This window comes from Lepidothrix coronata, unplaced genomic scaffold (assembly GCF_001604755.1).
Source record: "Lepidothrix coronata isolate B3197 unplaced genomic scaffold, Lepidothrix_coronata-1.0 Scaffold161, whole genome shotgun sequence".
NCBI classification, from domain to species: Eukaryota; Metazoa; Chordata; class Aves; order Passeriformes; family Pipridae; genus Lepidothrix; species Lepidothrix coronata.
The window spans coordinates 808950-832203 of NW_016690341.1; positions in this window are offsets into that span (position 1 = coordinate 808950).

Here is a 23254-nt window from a genome sequence, read left to right on the forward strand (position 1 = left end):
ATAAAGAGCAATTCACTGTGAATAATATGAATATAAATATCTCCCTCCAAGTTCTGGCTTGGATGGTGTTTTATTAGATGTTACACTAATATAAATGAACAGGATATATTTTTTTATTGTTTAGTCATTAAATGAACAAGATTTATTTCTGCCCCCAAGACTGGGTGGTTTTGGAAGTCAATGCCACATGTAAATGTACATAATAAACAGGTATACTTGCGTCATTTCATTTTTTGTTTCTCATAGGGTTTTAATGACTGTTCAAGTTTCTATATGATAAGTAATACTTCATGCCACAGGAGATAGCTCAGAAAAAAAAAAAAAAAGATGGACATTTGAATTGGCAGTTCTTTGTTGAAAGTCATTAAGGGCTGAGCTGTATTTAATACTTTAACAGAAATGTGTCAGAGATATGACAATGGACTGTTACTGTTTGCAAATGGGATTTTGCACTTTCTTCTCACTTTCAAGGAACCATCCACCTTGTACAGAAAATGTTCTCAGCAAATAAAAGCTAAGCCATCAGTTGCTCAGTGATGATGTTGATGTTAATTAAATTGGCCCTTGTATTGTCCTCTGCAAAATTCCCCTTTCATACTCCTCTAAAAAAGTGTCAGATTCATTCTTTGATATTTTACTGAGGTAAATCCAGACCAACCTCAATGATCTCCAAGTGTCAGTGCCTCTACTCAGTGAAAGTCCAGGATAAATTCAATGAAGTCATGGGCATTGTTTTAAGTTCCTACTGCTGTAAATTAAAGTAAACTTGATATGAAAATTTGCATTACTAGTAGAAGTAATATGAAAAAAGCCCCTTCAGGCGTGATCCACATAATCCAAATAAGTACCTTTTTTTTACACTACTTCATTCACTTTAAACATACCAAAGAGGTCAAAGCAAAGTTTAAGTACAGAAGAGAGAAAAAAAAACCCCTGCAGATTTCATTTTTGCAAAAAGAATTCAAATATCTAAAAGGAAACGTGGGAAGGATATTGCAGTTAAAACCTGTGTTGATAAAAGAACAGAAACTGAAATGGCTATTGTTGCAGGTCACATTTTACATCTCCTTCCACCATATTCTAGTATTTTTTGTGGTGGAGGACCTAGTGAATGCAAGGAATTGTGCAATAGATTTGATGGAATATTACTTAAAATACAGTAGAGAAGGTCTCAAGGAAAAAAAAAAAGATCTAACTAAGAAAAGTCCTGTAGTGAGGACAAATATCTGCTTTAATCTATCCTTAGCTTTTCTGATGTTCCAAATATAATTTTATACAAATATCTTGAAGGTACTATAAAAGAGATGTTTCCTCCTGTTATAATTTTGCTTGGGTAAAAACATTCACGATGGTATGCAGTCTACTGAGAACCAAAGCTGGAGGATGAGGGACAGTGATATAAAAGTAATATCCTTTGAGGGGAATAATGTAATCCATAAACGGCACACTTTATAGTGAATCAATTCAGTGAGATTTTTGTCAATTTAATAACAGAGCGTGGCGAGCGAACAGTGGTTGATGAAAACCAAACTGAATAGAGTTCCTCTACCTTATTTCTTTAATAGTGTCCTTTTATATACTATTGCTGCTAGTATTTCCCTTTTTGAGAGACAATTTTGAGGCCTTATGATGAAAGATTAAACCTTTTTTGTGAAAAGGCAAAAATCTATTTGATCTCTGGCACAATTCACCATTTCCAGCAGTATAATCTGTAAGCCTGATCAAGATGTCATTCCACATGCACTGGGATTTTGTGGCAAGGTTTTGTTAGTGGGGGGATGCAGGGGTGGCTTCTGTGAGAAGCAGCTAGAAGTTTCCCCTGTATCCAAGAGATCAATGCCAACCAGTTCCAAGAAGGACTCAGCTGAAGTACTGCAAGGGACACACACTGGAGCTGGAAGAACTGCAACATGTTAGAAGGACGCATATTGGAGAAGTTCAGGGAGGAATGCCTCCTATGGGAGGGACCCCATGCTGGAGTAAAGAAAGAGCATGAGAAGTCCTCCCCCTGAAGAGGAAGAAGTGGCAGAGAGTGTAGTGAATTGGTTGCAGCCCCTATTCCCATTTCCACTGTGCAAGGATGGGGGAAGAAGTCAAGCCCAGAAAGAAGAGAAGGGTGAGGAATTTTTTTTAGTTAACATGACATAAGCATCTCTTGGAGATAATCAAAGACAAAGCAAAAATTAGATAAGGTCATATAATCACTGATTATGTCCACTTCTATCAATTCTTTCCCATTTACAAGTGAAACAGAAATCTATGGCTAATTACTGCTTATGCATTGTGTGGATTTGATCATATACATAGCCACACTTCCAGGAGGATTTGTATCTTTGCAAATGCAAACCTGAGCCATAAATTGCTGTAAAATAATGCACTGAACATGTGTGGGACTATGTGTGGAAAGGAGAAATTTTGTTCTGGGGTGTATATGCAAGTAGATGTTTGTATTTCTATTAAAAAAAAAAAAATTGCAGAATTCCTGGAGGGAACTTTCTGTGGAAGCCTTTAAAATTGGAAGAAAATTAAAGGAATTTTATATGTTTAGAATCATTCAATTATTTTGGCTGCAAATGAACTTGGAGTTGTTAGAGTCCAGAGTACCACAAATAGCAAGGCTAAACTCAAAATTGTCTCAGATTGCTCAGACTTTTTTCAGCCGTGTTCTGAATATCTTCAAATCTGGAAATTTCATAATTCCTCTTGTCCCCTTTTTTAAATGTTTGACTGATCTCCTGATGAAGAGGTTTTTTTCCTTATATTTATCTTGAATTCCCTGTGTTCCAACTTGTGTCTTATCCTATCACTCTGCACATCCAAAAGAGTTCTTATAAGCATCCATTTTATGAAGATGACAATAAAATCTCTTTTTAAATTCACAGAATCACAGAATAATTTAGTTTGGAAGGGACTTCCAGAAGGCCTATAGTCTAACCACCTGCTCAAAGCAGGTGTAATTAGGAAAAAAAAAAAGAAAAAAAAAAAGAAAAAAATCCTTATATTTAGCAGAATTGTATTGTTTACTGTTGAACTTCATGGGTTTTCAGTTAGTCCCTCTCATCAACCTTTTGAGATCTGTCTGAGAGTGTTCAGTTAACTGATTTACATGCTAACATGCTTCACCTTTATTAAGAATCATGTACTTCCATCTTCATTTAAGGTAGATGCTATAAGTATCTGAATCTAAACAATGTGAGTCTCTCTCCTAAAACTGAAAAGAAAATCTTGACTCATGGAGCTGCATGGATCATCCAAACAAAAATTTCTCCTTAGATCCTTAGTCTGATCCTTTTAAATGTACAAAATGAGAAGGAACAAATTGGTTTACATTCTATTGTTGGCCTTTAATTTCATTATTCTCTATCTATGGCTAATGTAATTTCAAAAGACTAACAATGAAAATAAACAAATAAAAGTATGATGGGTATCTAATTTAATTACATGGGCATCCTGATATAATGATACTAAAGATGTAATAAATATAAATGCAAATATTTAACATACACATATATGTTTGAGATTTTTGCCCATCCACGTGCATGTACAAAATTGCACAAAGTATCCAGAGGTAAAAATGAGGCCCTTGATATCAGTAAAGGCATTTTTATAAGGGTAATGATGTAGTTATCACCATGTAGTGCAATTGATAACAGTATTCAAAATTAATGGACTTTGTAGTGCAGTGGATTAATGCACTCTGTACACATCACATAAATCTTCCTGTCTGGAGTTTCATCTGGAGTACAGAACTAGACCACATGTGAATGACAGAGGAAGGCTTTTTGGTGTCCAGGCTGTACTGAAAATCATGCAGTGTTTTATAGCCTGACATTATTCATAAATAAAATTTAGTAGCAGGACAAGTTTGTCTAGAATTTAGCAGCGTATCTTAAGAAAATACAAATATATGGCTAATAGAGTTTTAACATTTTTCTGTTAGTCTCAGCAAATAAGTCCTTTCGTATGCTTTATGAAATGTGATCCTAAATGGTTAGTAGACTGTAGTTTCAAAAAGAATGTGTTTTAAAATGTTGATTATATTATTACTTTCTGTGCTGCTGTCAGTCATCCCTCAACCTTCAAAAAAATGATTGAAGATTGGGAATGTATGAACTAAATTCTGCTCTCAGAAAACTATGTAAATGTTCAGAACAAATACTTAAATAATTATGCCACTTTGGATTTATATAGTTATAAGAAAAATCAGAATTCAACATTACTTTTCAATTACTGCTATGTAAAATGATGAAAATCTCAGAGACAAATAATTCATATAAGTATATATTTTTTCCCCTAACATATTTTATGGTATCAATTTATTTTGATAAATTTAAATATGCCCAAAAATCAGTGATCATTCTGAGCTTTTTTTTGTTGTTATAATTTTGTTTTAAGTGAAACTTTTGCCCTAAACCCTATGAAATGCACATCTATTTTTGGTAGTCTCATTACTCAACATATTTAGGTACTTGTATGGAGAGGTGACAGTCTTCTTCATTACTGTCAAAATGAGTATCCATTATAATGAGCTATTTTAGCTTCCCATCCCTGCCCTGGAAATGATCTTCTCCTCAGTACCCTGGAGCAAAGCCAGCTATACTTGCTTTCTCTGCCAGCTAGGATTTTCCTCATAGAAGGAGAATTCACAGGAGTTTTACTAACTCAGCATTAAGATATCGGATCAGTGCAAAGCAGCTGTATCAGGAGCCAAAGGTTTAGATCAATACAGTTTGTTTCCTGTCATATTACACTAGATTCAATCTTGCAAATTGTCTTCTCAACAGTTTTTTGCCTTTTTTTCTGTTCCAGTGCTTAATTACAATCATCACAAAAGCTATCATACTAATATCCAAACTGAATTTCCCTTTTTGCCTCTTGTATTCTTAATGTGGACCTCAGGGGTGAGCCTGTCTATGTCCTCTGTCATTATTTTCTTCGTAGTTGAAGACAGCTTTTCTTTTCCCCAGCTAAACACTTTCAGCTCTCCCAGTCACTCCTTGTATGCCATGTGCTCCAACCATTAACCTTCTTGGTGGCTTCTGCTGGGCTTTCCTCAGTTTTTCATTCTCATACTGGGGAATGCTAAACTATATATAACACCCTGGATTTGGTCTTGTGATAATTGAGCTGGGGAGAATCACCAATTTCCTCAGCTGAAGAAAGTTTTTATTCCTCCAGTACTCCCACGTCCTTCTTGGCAGGGCTCTTCTCAGTTCATTTGTCCTGAACCAAGTGCAGGACGTTACAGTTGGTCTTGTTGAACCTGATGAGATCAGTGTTTTGAGGCAGTATCCCATGGGATTATGCCTAACAGTTCTCTGAGAAACCATAGTTTGATCTCCTGAAGTCCTGAATGTCTTTATTTTGCTACTCATTTCTAATTCTCTTAGGATTTTAAGTCCTGTGATCTCAAGGTCAGTGCACCCAACTATCACAACCCTGAATAGTATAGCATTTGTTACATTGCATCCCTAAATTGGTATTATGTTCATGGGTAGCAGATCCAGATCCCATTTATTTCCCCATAGCAGCCGCGTGCAGTTGTGTACAATAAAACCTACTCCATTCAACCACCAGCAGCTGTTTCAAAACAAAATGGAAATTTCTGAATTGTTGTGTGACCCTTCTAGGAAATATGGTTAATGTCTTCCATGAGGACCAAGACCAGTGATCAGAAGATTTCAAGGAGTCTTCATTCATTGTCTCTTTTTTATCAGACTGAGTAGCAGATGCATGACACAACTTCTCTTTCTCCTGTGAACTCACAACTAATCCTGACTCACAAGGCCTGTTCCTTTGCAGAATTCCATATGTATTATCTATACACATGCTGTCCATCCATGTGTTACACACTGTCGTCGTTTGAGTCCAGATGGAAATTAAGCACCACGCAGCCATTGCTCAAACCCCTCACTCTCCCCTCTGCCCAGTGGATAGGGAGGAGAATCAAAGTAAAACTTGTATGTTAAGACAGTTTAATAATTGAAAAAAAGTAAAATACAATAATAATGGTAAATAATGATAATAAAAAGGAAAAAAACGAGCGTTGCACAATGCAATTGCTCACCATCCACTGACTGATGCCAGACCCCCCCTTCTGAATCCTCCCAGCTTATATACAGGGCATGACATTCTATGGCGTGGAATATCCCCGTGGTCAGCTCGGATCACCCATCCCAGTTATGCTCCCTCCAATTGGCAGGGCATGAGACAAGGAAAGAAAAGAAAAATAAAAAAGTCTTTGACTTAGGATAAACATGACTTAGCAAACCCCAAAATATCGGTGTATTTTCAACACCATTCTGATTCCAAATCCAAAACACAGCACTGTAACCGCTACTGAGAAGAAATTAGCTCTACCCCAGCTAAAACCAGGACACACATGTGCATCCATCTTTATATCCACCCATAGCCAGACTCCATCACCACACTCTGGTTTTACAAGCTGTCCTGACAGTAACTCCGTAGTTCTGCAGTTGTGTACAAACCTTCAGAAAAACCTTCTTTCTGATTTCTCCTGCGTGTGTTGACAGGCCCTTGAGAGGGGTTTACATCTTCTTACAGACCGTCTTATTTGTCCGAATTACCAGATTATTGGCATGTAATGTTCTGGTGGTAAACAAGTATTGTATTTTAACTTATTATCCACTTGTTTATGTTCCTTTAAATATTCTACTCTTCATAATATAGTCTTCAAAATTTGGAGTTAAAGGCATTTAGTTACATAGATCACTTTTGTTCTCCAAACTTAGCTATTAAACTTTTTTTTTCCAGTCGTATGGTACCTTTCTGTCTTGAAATGTTTGTTCCAATCCTGGTGCCTGGATTACACTGCCATAAGAAGGAGACATATGGTGTCACAATCTGGGAAATGGATAAAGACCACCAGATCATGTCACACATCTTGCGTACCAGCTCCTAGTCACTGGTAACATAAAAGTAAAAAGATCTAATCAATATTTCAAGTCATACAGTTTGTGCTTGGTACTGCTTTACATCCAAGTTTATTTTAGCTGATAAAAGTGAAATTTGTGTGGAAGAAACTGAAATTATTCAAATGCCTTATATTTGCATTCTGTGGTTGGTACCTTTCCTAATGTTACTTTATCTGTGATATATAGATCTATCACAACTTGTGCTACTGTGCTATAAATTTAAAGACTTAAAAAAAATGATGAATGTAGACATTAGCAGTCTCATGGGCTTGGCCATCAATATTTCATGTTAGGTAAACAGCAGCTTTTCCTAATTTATTGGTTCTCATTATGTCTGGCATGAAGAAGCTGAATTCCCCTCTGCAAGGGAAATTTCCCATCTGCCTGGAAAATGACCTTTTCTGTTTTGCAAATCAGTAGGGACACAAATCAAAAGGGACACAGTTGGTTAATATTGTAGAAAAATGACTTAATTTGTCACTAACTAAATTGTCATGAATTTGACCCATTTTGAGATTAGTTAACATTTGCTTCTTTTCTCATGTTTCATGTATAATTCATTTGGATTCTCACTATACTTGTGCTATGCTTCCAGAGTGGGGATGTTTTGTATAGTCACTCTTAAGATCAATAGTAACACAACATTTGTCAAAGTGTAATAATGAACAATGACACCTTATTATATGTCACTCAAAGAGCTGAATGAAAAGTGATGCCACATCTAGACAATTTTATAACCAAATCATGGAAGGTGAAAGATGAAAAACAGGTTTTTATTGCTTTGATTGTATTCCAGTTTGATTTGTTCTCTGAGAGCTCCCACAAAAGTCAATGCTAATATTCCTGGTCTTGATCCTGCTCTGCCGGAGGTACTGAGAATTTCACCAGTGACTTCTCTGGGTACAGAAATAAACTGCAAGTGAATAAAATTTCTCATTTGTAAAAGTTTGTAAGATACAATCCTCAAGGGCAGAGACTCAATTTTGTTGTACTGCACAACCCTGAAGACGCTCTTCATGCTACTCTAAAAAAAATACAGGAGTTGAACACTTCATGCCATACAACATTGTTGTACTGCAATCCCCCCAAATAAGAAGTCATTACTCACACCAGAAAAACAGGCAGTATGAACAGTTCACTTTGGCTACTGAAGAGGACCTTGCAAGCTATAATTTCTAATTCAAAAAAATATACTGAACATTTACACCCTATCTTTGAACAAAAGGCTTTTTCTGTGCCTCTTTCCTTTTTATCTTGTCTAACTATCTGCATATAAGGCTTTTTCTTTGCTGCTATGATCATGAAGTGTCTCTATCCACCAACCTTGAAGGCAAAGAAAAATAATTGCACCCATGTATTGATTATATCCTAAATATTCAAATTCCATGCCATAATACCTCTTTTCTCAAAGCTAAAATTTACGTTTCATCAAATCTAATCCTTCCATGGAAAAATAAGCAGACTCAAATGCCCATCATTGATATAAAACTTTCAACAACAAAGCAGGAAATATAAACTAGACTTTCTTAAAGTGAATGTAATCTCACCATGAAGTGAAAAAAAACAGAAGCAGCGTCAGTGTTTAATAGGTTTACCTGTCACTTCACCTATAATCCATCTTTCCCTAAAACACAAGTCACTTCTAGGGGTGAGGGGTGAATCAAGGCTTCCCAAAAGCGTGGTTTGTCTCCATCCAGGAATTTCATTAGAAAAGTTTTATGTGATCAAAGATGATAAAAAAACCCAGGAGTTAATCCAAGGATGACAATATAAAAACATAAGCATAAGCTTTGCCAGGTCGATATACAGCCATACTGTCAGTCATTGTCAAAATTATAGAGCAGAGCAGCATATCATATCTTTTCCTGTCAAAATGTTCCTTCTGACAAAGGTCAGTGCCTTCATGACATAAATCTGTTATCCTATTATTGTCATAAGTATCATGAGAAGAAAGGAGTCAAATGTTTGGAACAGATAGATTCAATGCAACTTAATTCAGGAAAGGGCCATATTTCCCACTTCCCTTTGTCAGGCTGCCAGCCATCAGCATGAGCGTTCCCTCTCACAATCTGTTTGTGTTTCAGTGAGTAATAGCTTTTTACTGGCCTGGAAAATGACTATCCCATTACTAGCAAAGTGCATTCATGGAATCAAGAACCTTTTGAATAGTTAAGCACATTGTGCCCTTTAAATAGACCAGACGGCTTCAGATGAAACCCTTAAAACTGTGGCCAATCTGTTGGAAAATTAAAAATATAGTAAATCTAGGGCTGAAATCAGGCATATTTATGAGGTACTCAAATATACAGACACTTAAAATAGTTTGTTACTCATTGGAATTTATGAGGGGTTTTTTTCTCCACAATAACCAACATCTCCAATAAGTCATGTACATTTGTAATAGATGGAAAATAAAGAAAAAATATAATATCTGGCATAAATTATGTCAAATTGCTCAGAGCCGTATTTAGTTTCACATCTATTTGAAAAGATACCAAATCATAAAAACTGGGAGCATGATTCTCTTCCCAGTAACACCAAGGTGAACTGGCAGTAAATGGAACTGAACTTAACAAATGCACTTGAATTTAAAGCTACAGTGAACAGGAACATTGAGACTACTGGATATGAATATAAATTGGTTAAAACACATAGAAACATGCATAAACATGTGAGGAAGTGGAAATTATAGATATCAAGTTTTCTAGATGGGACTGGCCTGCTTCATACAATCAACAAGAAAACTGGTCTAAGTATGCTCCCCCACAAATATGATTCATAAATTGTATTCGTATGATCCATGTGACTTAAAATTTTATTTTGACATAGTCATAACATTATAACCATGCTATCATAAACTTAAGGAAATGGGAGAGGACAGTGACCTGGAGTTTACAGACTAGTATAAATTGCAGAGTAAATTCTAGAGTAAAATTTGAAGGATTTGATTATTCACCCACTGAATACAGAACTGCAGCATTGGAGGATTAATTGGGCTATTTTTCATCTCTTACTGGTTAACTTTGTGCTTTACACTAAATTACTTTTTTTTTCTATTGAAAATCAAACAAAAGCTTTGCAGATTTGATACATAAAACACCTGCTGATCCCTCCTTCTGAGTGAATAGACCTCCAGGATTTACAATTCTAATAACAGGAATTTGAAGAAGAAGGTAAAAAAAGTGTATTTTTTTCCCTTCTTTGTTTGACAGCCTGTCTTTTTTTTTAGAATATGGAAATGGAAAAATACAGAAACTGGAAAACAAAACAAAATTGGAACCAGCTTAGAAGAAATAGACAAAACATGGTCAATCTCATCTTTACTCCCTAGAGAAATTAATTAGGGCTTCATTCCCACCCACATTTGTTTCAAATACCTCAGTTCTGGTTTGGCCTCCTCCTGCATTTAGCACAACTGGAGAAACTCTCCTGGTGAATGTCACACTGCTTTGCAGTTTTCAGAGAACTAATGCCTGTACTTTCCTCACAACTTCCTTCCTCAAGATATTTAATGGGTTCCAGCTGTAGCACTAGCATCCTCTTTACTCAAGTTCCCTGTAAATGCTTAATACACTTGGAAACAAACCTTATGGGAGCAGCAGGCATTACAAGTTTGAGTAGGAAGGCATAGGATGTTATAAAAGAGAAGAGGAGACTGAGAGCAGACCTCATTGTGGTCTTCAACATCCTTATGAGGGGAAGTAGAGAGGCAAGTACCGACTTCTTCACTCTTGTGGCCAGTGACTGGACTCAAGGAAAAGGTATGAAGCTCAGCTGGGGGAGGTTTAGGTTAAATACTAGGAAAAAGTTTTTCACCCAGAGGGTGGTTGAGAACTAGAACAGGCTCCCCAGGGAAGTGCTTACAACACCAAGCCTGACAGAGTCCAGATGCATTTGGACAACACTGGTAGGCACATGTGGAGTTGGTGTGATTCTCTGTAGGTCCAGGAGTTGGACTTGATCATCCTGATGGGTCCCTTCCAACTCAGCATATTATATGATTCTATAAAATCTTTTCACTAGGGTACTTCAACTCTGATAGGGTGGGGTATTTCTGAATTATGCAATAAAATTAAAGCAAAAGGAGGTGCAAAAGGGGAAGTAGGAACTTGGGACTTAAACAAAAGATTCATTTCCACAGGTAGCTTGAGGAGAAGATCAAGACTGACCTTGGTATTTGCTGTTAGTTAGTAGGAAAAAATATATTCTAAAAGGATCTTAAAATGGGTGCTGTCACTGAGGTGTTTATTCTGTAATAACTGGTGTTGAAGAACAGTTGTGTTGAAATACAGACTACACTCACGCTCTCAGTCTTTTAGAACACACCTGCATAAGGAAACTGAAGGTAAATCAGTGATAACTCAGCTTCTTACTTTTAGGCTTTCTCACCCCCTCCCAGAACAATTAGTGATGCATATCTGAGTCATTGAAAACAAATGCCTGAGCCTGTCCTTATGCTACTTCATTTGGTCATTTCATCACAGAAACACAAAGGGAAAGGTATTTGAGTGAGAAGTTCTCTGATTAGAACTGAAAGAACTTTTCAGGGTTTAGGGCTTAAAGCACATTAATTTTTACTTTTCTGTGAATTCAGACATGAAGCCTCTTTCCTAAATGCGTTCATGTCCACTTATGTTTTCACAGATATCTTGTAGCAATGAGTTTTAGAAGCTCAAGAAGAAACTTATGAAGAAATAAGTGTTTCTTAACATGCTTTACATTTTATTTCCTTCACATCTATTTAATTTCCCCTTGCTCTTATATTATGACTAAAACTTGAGTAGTAATATCACTTTTGGAGTTATATGCCTTTATTTTTTACTGATTGTCTTAAAATTGCATGAAGAATAGTAAGATAATATAATTTTTCTAATATTTTTAACTTATATTAAAATCTGTAATTTTTAGTTTCATTAGTCTCAGATCTCAATTAAATATAAAAAGCAAATAAGGATAACCCTCAGATATGACGAAAAAAACTGTGGAACTAAAATAATATCTTCCAGAAATCTGGAGAGAACATTCAGCTATTGTTTTGAAACTAGTTGTCCTACTAGTAATATCATGAAAGATAAGAAAAGAAAGCATCTACAGTTGGGGTTAACCAAACACTGGGGAAGAGGATGTGTATCCTGATTTGTTGCTGGCATAAGAAGTTCTCTGCAGACTGATTATCTTTATATATTGCACAATCATAGTTTTGAACACGGTATTTATTTGTGTATGTATACATATATATTTTTTTTCCCCTTAGGAAGTTGGCTGTATTTTCAGAGGATTTTTCCAGACATCCTGCTGGCTATATTAAGGTAGGAATACAAGGTACGGACTATATATAATTTAAAATAATCTGTCATCTACATTGATGTACAACCAAGTATAAAATCAATTAAAAATTCATGAGAGGTAGGTTGTGTCAGAAGAAAAAGTGTTGTCAAATGAAAGGAGTGGATAAAGCTATTAATTTTATGCTTTAATATGGTACAACCTGGAGAGCTGGTTTCGCGGGTTTAAGTCACCATTACATGCACAAGCATCGGGGTGTCTGTACCCTGTGCACTCACCAAATATAAGAGAGGGAAGGACAGGGTTTTGATATCCACTATGCATTTGTATTTCAACAGCTGTTCTGTTCCTACTGTTATGACCAGATTCTTATCACAGAATATTCAGAGTTGCAACGAACTCACAAGGATCATCAAGTCTGACTCTTAAGTGAATGGCCCATATGTGAATCAAACCTCCAACCTGGATGTTTTTAGCACCATGCTCTAACCACCTGAGCTAATCTCAGAGTCAGTTTGTTGGTACTCCACACAATCAGACCAGGCATGTGTGAAAGAGTTGCTCAGCTGGTGATTTCAATTCTAAGAAAAAGAGCAAAAAGTAGAAAGTAATAATTTTCTTTTCCTTTCTCTCCTTAAAAATACCACCTCTCCCCTCTTATGTATTAGCCATTATATGGCCTTGGTTATAACTGGAGTGCCAGAATCCATTTGACTTGTATATGGATTTTTCACAGCTTCTTTTGGAAATCATAATTTTAAACTTTTGCTAGTTTTTACATGTCAGGTATGGGGAAACCTTCGTAATGGTTTGGCAGCCTGGCCCCAAGATGTGGTGTATGCTGCCTTGGACAATGCATCTGTCTTTTCTGACAAACACCATTGTTATGTCAGCAAATTTAAAAGATATATATATTCCCATGTGTGATATTTTCACTAGTGGCTAGATTAAAAATGGCATTAGACACACATATCTAACCATGACAGAAGATAACATTTTCAACCTTTCTCATCAAAGTGCAAAATTCCAAGTCAAAATCTGAATAACTGTTTGTAATTAGCAGTATATGGTTGTATCTCAAGGAGATATACAGTTCATTTCCATGAATAAAATAACTGGGCCCAGAAAGCTGCGTGTTACTAGAAGTCAATGAAATATTTCACAGTGAAACAAGACAGGCTTCCACTCTCTATCACAAAGTCCTGCATGAGTTTACTGAGAAGGGGACTACTATAATTTCTTCACTTGTTAATTACTCTTATTACTATTTTCAGTTATTTCATGTTTTACTGAAATTATTTTGAACTCTTGAACTAGATTGGAGCCAGCGAATAATTTCATACAGGCAGAAAGACGATGTGTAACTACAGTCCTTTCCTGATGAAAGCTGGTACTGTCACCCTAACAGGTCAGAAAGACGAATTGAGCAGATTACCCCTTATAATACAAAAGAAATCAAACAAACTCAAGTCTGGTTTAAAAAATTAAATCAATCCATTAGAATACATATTTTAGCTTTCATCTTTCTGGTTTTGTTTGGTTATGTTTTTTTGTTTGGTTTGGGTTTTTTGGGTTTTTTTTTGGTTAGTTGGTTGGTTGGTTTGGGTTGGTTTAATGTAGCTCAGTTTATTATTATAATTATAACCTATGTTATAATAAAAAATGAGGTTTTCATGTGACTCTTGCAGTTACAGATTTTAGAAAAAAGTACAGAGTGATGCGAGCAATACAAGTAAATATTCTTAGTAAAACTAAGAATATTTATTAGACAAATAAATATACTTATGATGGAATCAAGGATTTTATTTATTATCTATGCCTTATCCCTATTTACCCAAGTCTTCATGATGCTATTGAAATCCTCCTTCCTCCCCCGCAGCCCTATGATATTGCAAATTTGATAAAGCAATAAAGGGAGGGAGTCTTCCTGTATTCCATATTTTCTCATATTAATTGCCATGCTTTTCTTTTTTTCTTTTGTGGTGTATTCCAGATATGTTTTGAATTAAGTTATCACTTATGACCTTGGATGAAATTGCTCAACTCTTTTTGTTGTTTGTTTATTTCTCCATCATCCACCCGATAGAAGAGCCATTGAGAAAAATGTGTAATATCCCTGACATTTAGAAACCTTAGTAGAAAAAGCATGTGCTGCAGCTACCCACCCAGTGAACATATGTGGAGCAGTTTGTGTGTAGTATATAGTGTCAAAAATTAAATCCTTGTGTGTTACTACTGCATATTCAGGAGATTCAAGATACTATGGAACAGACTTCTGAGTATTGTATGGTGTGAGTGTGATTGTCACTATGACCTTTATAAAGTAAATCCTCGAAACATTATGGGATACTGTTTGGAGATTCTGAGGCTGGGGTCTATCTCGCATGTCCAGTATCTGCTGTCTCAGCCTACCCTGTTTACAGCAGGCTTGTGGCTGCTCTGACATATGCTGCTAACATCAAGTCTTTAAGGGGCTAATACTTGCAGAACTGAGCTCCGCTATGTTCTTCACACATCCTACACAAAATCCCCCTGGCTGAAAATGGACAGAAATAGCATTATCAGGAGACTTCTTTAGTACAAATGTGTCTAAATCAAACTACTTTTCACTTTTTGATCAAAAAGAATAAATTAGAATCATGCCTGAGGGTTTCATATTACAAAAATTCAAGTTGTGCAAAGAAGTTCAAAGAATCCCCTTGTGCACTGGTAACCATGACGCTACAAACAATTGTGCAATCTCAGCTGTCCTGTGATTCAAAGGGTCTCCAGCTTGACAGAAGAGTGGCTGATGCTCAGCACTGTGATATTGTCTTCTCTTTATTAATCTCCTTAGGTTGATTTTGGCACAATCTGCCCCGCACCCTGAGATCTTCATGGCTGGGAAAGAGTTTTGTTTGCCTTGCAAAACTCACTCAAGGCATCCTTTCCAAACACAGGGCAACATACTTGGATAACATTGAGACACCAAGATGAAAGGAGACAGTTTCCTAGCAGGATCTATCCAACTGTTTATTAATGCAATCAAACCAGGGCATAATGGTGGTACTCACTCAAAATAAGAAAGAGTCAGCTGCTGAGTCCTCTGGGCTGCTTCCTCTTTTCTCCCTGATCATGGTTATTTCAGAAGTTTAGTTTAATAATATATCCCTGTTAAGATGTTAGGCACCCTTCATTGCTGCCCAGCTGAAGAACAGGGGACTTAGTATTTTGTTACATATCTCTTTCAGATAATTTGCTTTATTCAAAAGCTTCCTTCCCTTTATACGCTCATTCCCTGCAAATAGCCTGTCATCACCTGTTCTCCACTTGTTTGCATGCTGATAGCACTTCTCCTCTCATAAATTCCATTAATTAATGAATAGTCAGCAGGGAATTGTTTCCTCAGGCTCATTAAAGAAATGGACACTAAATTGATATGAAAGCAGCTGCTTCCTTTCTGTCATTCCCTTCTGACAGCTACTGCTTCCCTCATCACTGTTAAATTATAACAGTACTTTGATTAGCAGTCCGGTTACTTGCTGCAGCTGCATTTAGAGATGGAAGTTTTAACTGTAGAGTCATGTTTAATGATATTCTCATCAAACTGTTAGCATTGTAAAAAAAAATAAAAATGCAGCACTTCAATACATCAAGCTTGTGTACATATATTAAATCCTGCTGGAATTTTTTGACCTTGTAGGCAGATTGAAAAGACATGTTTCTTGATTCTGTCTAGTAAGTCACTGATTATTAGCAGAGCTCATTTGGGAACCAGATGTAAAATTTGTGAAAAATCTCAGGCCAGAGATCATCCTAAAGAGAAATATATCTGATCACCATCCCAGTGCCAAAGTGTGAGTGCTCATTTCTGTGTTGAAAAATTTAGAAATTATTTATTTTAAAGCATAGGGTGAGATCTGAATTTCACCAAAGATTTCAAATCGAAAAATATTCCCCATCAAAGGAGTAAACCTATGTCAGGCAGACAATCTATATCATGGCTGGCACAAATTATCATAGTTTGGAAGATGCTCTAATTCATAGAAGAAGGATGGTTCAGCCAAGCTTGCCTATATTCAGGGTTTAGCTTCTAACTCATCCCTTATTGAAAAAACATTATTCATAGAACAGTCCAAATGAGGACAGGTCCCTCTACTCTGAGGTGCTGACACATGCTGACCCTCTGCTACCATAGTCTTTAAACAAGATACTGTAGAATCCTCGAATCACTAAGGTTGAAAAAAGCCTTCATGATAATCGAGTCCAACCATTAACCCATCTCTGCCAAATCCACCACTAAACCGTGTCCCCAAAGTGCCACACCTACATGTTTTTTGAACACTTCCAGGGACATTGCCCTGGGCAGGGTTATTGCAGTGCTTGAACACTTTCTGTGATGAAATTTTCCCTAGCATCCAATATAAACCTTTCCTGGTGCAACTTTAGGCAGTTTCCTCTTGCCCTAAAAGATGATGTCTTGCAGGTTTGAGATAACATATCAAGAATTGTTGCTCACTGCCTTTTAGTGGTTGATATTCTCACTCAGATTAAATAAAATCCCTTATATGCTCTGAGGCTAAGTGGTAGATTAGCCACAGGACAAGGAGAAAAGACTTTGGTGTGGTGCCAACTTGTGATGCTGAAATCCATGTGAAAGTTCTGCCCAAAGGATGGAAGAAGAGATCATTTGCCATGGTATATACCAGCAAGCATCCAAAATCAGAACAAATGAGAGCAGCTCTTTAAACCCTATCTCTAGAAATAATATACTGAACACAATTCTGAAATGATCTAAAATGTAATGGAGAGGCTTCTGAACTCTTTTTCTCCCTATTCATTAATTTGCATTTCAACATTGGATTTGGACTTTGGTTATCAAACATAATCACTTTTGATGACAAACCAAAACCTTTCTAATTCAAATGTGTTACTTATTTTTAAAAATAAAAGAAAATCCTTACCTGACCTTGAGAACTGCTCGGCTTCACTTCGAGAGACTTTGTTAGATGTTTCAAAGTTTGTGCAGGGTGAATATAGAGTTTCTGATTAACCTACAGTGCTTAAAATTCCAATTTTATTTCGTATCAGGATGAACATTTAAACGGAACCTCTCAGCTGTCTCTAATTTCTGTGTTGTTGAAACATCATCTGTTTCTGTTCTGCTGCACCTTCAGCGTGGGCACAGCCTCTAGTGTCTGAGATCTGGACTAGATTCAAACTGCTTTTCTGGTTTTGTTTCTACTTTTAGAGTTTCAATATCTAAAAAATGGGATCCTAACTTGTTACAGAGACCGGTAAAGGTGAGTACAGAAAAGCACTAGGTGAGACAATTTCCTTGTTGATCGAGCAGGAAACATATGGTCTTTCTGTAAACATTTTAAATTGTCCTGCTGTGGAGAACCTCAGCTTTTCTACTCTAGACATAGCAGAAAAAATTGACCTTAGAACTGAGGCAACCAGATTTTGAAAAAGTAGTGACAACCCCTTTCTCTCCCTTCAATTCTTCATTTGAAATGTTCTCATGTTTTGTTGCCGGTTGGTGTTGTTAAATATTTCTACTTTAAGTAAATAACCAGAAATGATCCCTTTCTTCTTTCAAGTGCTTAACTTCTTTCTTTCTTTGATAGCCTGTAATTACACTGTATTATTCTCTATTAATTGAATGATGTCTCCCTTTGAACTGACTTGTAGCAGCAGTGAAAATATCTAGGTAGTTTAGTATATTGTCTATATATATCAATATATATGTGGGGGATTCACATCTGTTATTAGGATTGTTTAGAAATGTCACGTCTCTACCATAAAAAATAATTTTAAGAAATCATTCTCTGTAGCAGTTTGTAACTTGGCTTCAAGTATGGGCATCTCAGCTGCCTTAAATTAGATTAAATTATTTCAGGCCTAAGAGGGTGATTCATGTGGATGCTATAAAGTTTATGGTGCGATTTCAAAACTTCTAGTGGCTTCAGTATGTTTTGGCTTGAATTCAAGCAGAACAAGATTCTTAAATGAAAGAACTATTATTCTTGAAGTGTGAGTACCTCTTCTGATTGGTTCAATACCTAACCTTAATTTTAATATTTGACTAGAAATTTTAATAACAGTTGTATTCACTAAAGATGTTCTAGATTTCCAGTACCTTCAGACCTTTCCTTTGGTGAACAGAAGTCTCTTGAAAGCCACTCTTTAATCCAAGGATCCAATAAGGCAGACAGCATTTATCAATCCATTATACATAAAAAGCCCACTTATCCTGTGGTAGAATTTCTTTTCTCTCTCAAGAGGGTTAAATATTAATTTATTCCATGTATGTGAAAAAAATTTTACCTCTTATTAAACCTCTCATATGTTTTCCATGCCTACATCAATTTTTGTGTATACTGATCTCTAACCTTCAAGTCATTAAAAGATTCATGCCTTTAAGGTAATTTATTAATTATAACACACATTTATTGTTAATTAAAAGGTTCAGTTAGCTTAGTACTTGATATTGTTGCTAAATTAATTCATTAGAACCTTTAGTAAAAGCCAAGAAATGACCTTCCTATAGTGTTATACCTGATGTTGTTGTTCTACACCAACTACCGCAAGATGTAGTAATAATTACAGAAGATTCAGGCTATCTAGCTGCTAGTAAGGGTCTCAAGACAGGAGAGGAGGGCAAATTATTAGAATTAAGATCTGTGTCCATACTCATAAAGACAAGGAGAAGGAGACTCCTGATACAGACTATATATAATGTAAGAAATTTTTATTTAGCCATACTGGCAAATGAATCAGTGTTTCAGGGTAGTCAGAAACACTGCCCTGAAAAAAAACCTGCTTTTTTTCCTAACACAAGAGTGAAGAATAAGACGTAGACTGAATTAACCTGATCTGGGTTGGTTTTAATTTAGAAATGTACAGTATATAGGTCTATAAATATTGGAAGTCCAGTGATGAAAATGCTTCTACATCTTTACCTCACTGTCTGAAAAGTCTTGGTGCTGGGATTACTTAAAGTGCTTGACAGTGTAGTGATCTGCAGCCTTCTCTATTTGGTAGAGAATCTGAGATATTTCCAAGGCAAAGAATTTTGGGGTTTTTTGGGACACCCCTGATATTTGTGCTGGTTTGGAGAATAAGACAAAACCAATTCTGCAAGACAGATCTAACAATATGTGGAGGGAAAAATTAGTTAGGATGTAGTCTTTGGTCCAGAAGACTTCAAGAAGGCTCCAATAGGTGCAGGAAATTACTGACATCTCTCATCTCTTCCCAGGCAGTGATGTCCTAGCATTCCCTAATGCACTGACATTCTCGTTTGCTCTTGTCCTGAATTATTCCAGTCTCACCAAAGGTCCCCACGGCAGAGCACCTGCTTTGTTCTTCCTGGACCACTCACTTCTTCATATATATCCATGTTTATTTTTGATAATTATTTTTTGGCCATTACTAGTATCAACAACACATACTGTGTTTGGGCCATACACACATTTGTGGCCAGTATGACAATCACAAATTATTTTCTCTATAATTAATTCTCATATATCAGTTTGGTTTTATTTGCTTTTTAAGAAACACAGAAACACCCATCTTTTATATTAATTGCTGAACTTTTAACTAATTGGTCAGAAATCGAAATCAGTGGAAAAAAAAACTACCATGTGAGAAGATGAGTGTGAAGATCATGTAGACAGGTCATTGTTTGCACTAATTATATTATTTGGTCTAATACACTGCATAAATGAAAGTGGCACCAGTTCCTCAACTATTCATACAGATAATTTTAGATTTCTGAACAACTAAATACATTTATACTTTTATGTAAAACTTGCTCACATCTTCAGGACAAGAAATATATTCTCATTTATGTAAACTCCACCTTTCTAGAAATTCATACTAATAAGTTAAAAGAAATTACAATAATCTAAGTCATTATGTAAAAAATGATCAATAAGGAAGACATTCTTTCTAGTCATATGTTTCATTTAATATGAAACATATTTAATTCAAATTTCATTTAATTCAAACTAAATAATATTACTATAGATTTAATTTTTTCATTTTCAATATTCTATTTTGATGATCTTTTTCAAAATGTTACACCAATGTGAGCAAAACATGAGATCAGCATTCTTTCAGAATTATGCTGGGGTACTGTGGTCGCATTAGGAAATGATATGTCACTCTGGTCACTTTTTAGGAATGTATATTAGCTAAGGATACATCAGTAAAATGTTTAGTCATCAAAGTCAATAGGAAGGTGCTAACTTGTGCCAAAGCAAAATTGTAAGTGACTACACACCAGGCTAATATAATTTATTTCAAAAAGGAATCTTTTCCTCACCGCTTATCCTGAACAGTTCCAGTTAATTGGAAATAAATTGTGCTAATGTGGGATTGAAAGTCATATTTACCCAGACACTAAAAAAGGCTTTTACTGGTCCCTTAAAGCAGAAGTTCACATCAAACCACTGTCAAACCTGTCAAAAGCATACTTTTCAGCTCTTTAGGAAGAAATTTGAAATTTTAATGATAATAATTAGAATTATTTTGATAAATGACACAATAGAAAGGACATGTTGTTTAGGAGAAAGAATAATCACAATTGTCTGGTGCAGAGTTTGTAAAAAATAATAAACAGATCTGCATCCCATGCTAAATATAAAAACAGCTTCACTGGAAAGGAAAATGAAGGCATCAGAAGGATAAGGAGCTTCCAAAGCAACAAATGTGAGTAAATATGAACAGAAGGAATTTAAGGTTATTTGGGGTTATCACGGCAACTCAAATAAAATGGATTTTAGTGTCGATCTGGTTTTGTGAGATGCTAGTGAAACACACAGATGCTTTAGAGATGATCAAATTTAACAGCTCTGAAACTTTGTGTATTTAAAAGCATAATATAAATTTTAATTGGCATTTCCATAAGGGGAGTTCTGTGGATGAAGCTGCAGAGCTCACAGAAATACAGCCACTGATGCCAGTGTTTGTGGTGCTGGGGCTAACAAGAAATGCCTCACAAGGACAAAAGAGAAAGGTGTTATAAACACTGGAATCAGTACCATGCAAAAATGCTGACTTCCAGCCACTGACACCTTCCACAGTCCTCAGCCCTCCTGCTCCTTTTCTAGAGCACGCTGTAACTAGGATTCTTTAGGAAGGTCTGAGTCGTGTGGGATTTGGAAGCATATATATCATATATTTGCTGTATGTTTCCTGCAATCACAGGTGATTGGACTTGCTGATCAGATGATCATTCATCTTTTTCATCATAAGGAACTGTTGGCCACTAGAAATGGTATCATAACTTTAAGAAAACGACTCCTAAAAACTACATAATGAATCAGTTGATAAATTACCATTATTAGGCTTCTTGTTAGAAAGACTTTTTTGAAACAAATGACATTGTACTCCAAGCTTTTACTCAGTAAAAACAGTACTTGGGGGTCTTAAACAGTGGCCAGAAAAATGTAAAAGAAACTTAAAAAGTTATTCCATTTATATGATTACATAGCACATAGGTTTCTGAGTTTGTGATGATTTTTCCTCTTTGTACTCAGTCTAAGCAGCTTTCAAAATTGGGATATGACAAATGATCGACCACTGACAAGATTTATGATATTTTTAAATTCTGAGGGGAAAAAAAAGAGTAAAGATCATTGCATTTCAGACGAAGTATATTTAGCAAACACAGCTTCCCCTGGAGTTTTGTACTCCACATAATTATGTTCCACATACAGTAATTGAAACTTGTGAATACGTCAAACTGTGTGTTTTCACAAACCAGAAGTAATCAGCTCAAATTATTTAAATTCACTATTTGACATAATTGCTATAAATATGACAGAAAAAGACATTTCTGGGGTGTATTGCTTCATAACTTTATCAAATGACTACCTAGGGAGATAACTGCATTGTGTTCCTATGGAAATCTGCAGGATAGCAACATTCAGTACTGAACATATGTTTTTCCACAAACTGTATTTAGATTTACTAAGAGATCTACTGAAATTAAAGGGAAATTAAAGGAATAGTCTAGGACTATCTGTGTACTTCTCTGATTCAGAAATTACCATAAAATTAAGCAACTGGAAACTGCTGGCCAGAAGCTGAGCAGCTGTCATCAGGAACAGCTCCACTGAAGTCAGAATCCTGTGATACCTGTCACGGCTGCTCCGTCCCTGGAAGTGTTCAAGGCCAGGCTGGATGGGGCTCTGAGCATCTGATCTGCTGGAAAGTGTCCTGTGACAGGGTATTTGGAACTTGATGATCTTTAGGGTCCCTTCCAACCTAAACCTTTCTATGATTCTATGATACATAGAAAACATTTCTGATCTGTGTTAACCATCAGGCTGCAAAGGAATATTTGTAGTGTGCTGCCCTTTGCTCAACTAGGATGACCTTCCTTTGGATCACGTTATAGTCATCATGGGAGAAGGGAGCAGAGACAGCTTAGCCTTTAGAAAATGTTTTAGAAACCTTTTTCTGGGTGCTGTATGAAGTCTCTTTTGAGTTTTGGCATGCCCCTGTCACTTTTACTTATAATGTCCTGTCTTTCTCTTCCATTCTACATGGGGCAGCAGGTTTTTTGTGGCAAATTGAAGAACAAGCAAAGACAAAAATGCCAAAATCATGGAAATTACTTCAGAATATACAAAAAAGTAATGGAATTTTACAGACACGTTAAATGTTTTTTTTTTTTATTTTTTGTAATTGATCTTTATTCAAAGGGAGGGCTTGCTAGATATGGACTTTATGTCTATTAGCTTTCTTTAAGCTCAGACTGTAAAAATATGACCTTTGTGTGGACTTAGAATTTTTCTTTCCATTGGTACTTGATGCCACCTGTATTTGTTGTTAAGCATGACGTGTTCAGACGTTTCAGATCTACTTCCCAAACCAGTTTTTCTCTTGATATTGTTCCTCTTTCTTTTAATATGATTACCATTTTAAAATCTATGTTTTTTTAATGTTAACTGGTTTCGTTTGTTTTCTTTTTTATTTCTCAGTTATATAAAAAATCGGTTTATCTAGGTAGATATGCAGAAGCCATTGGCACATTTTCA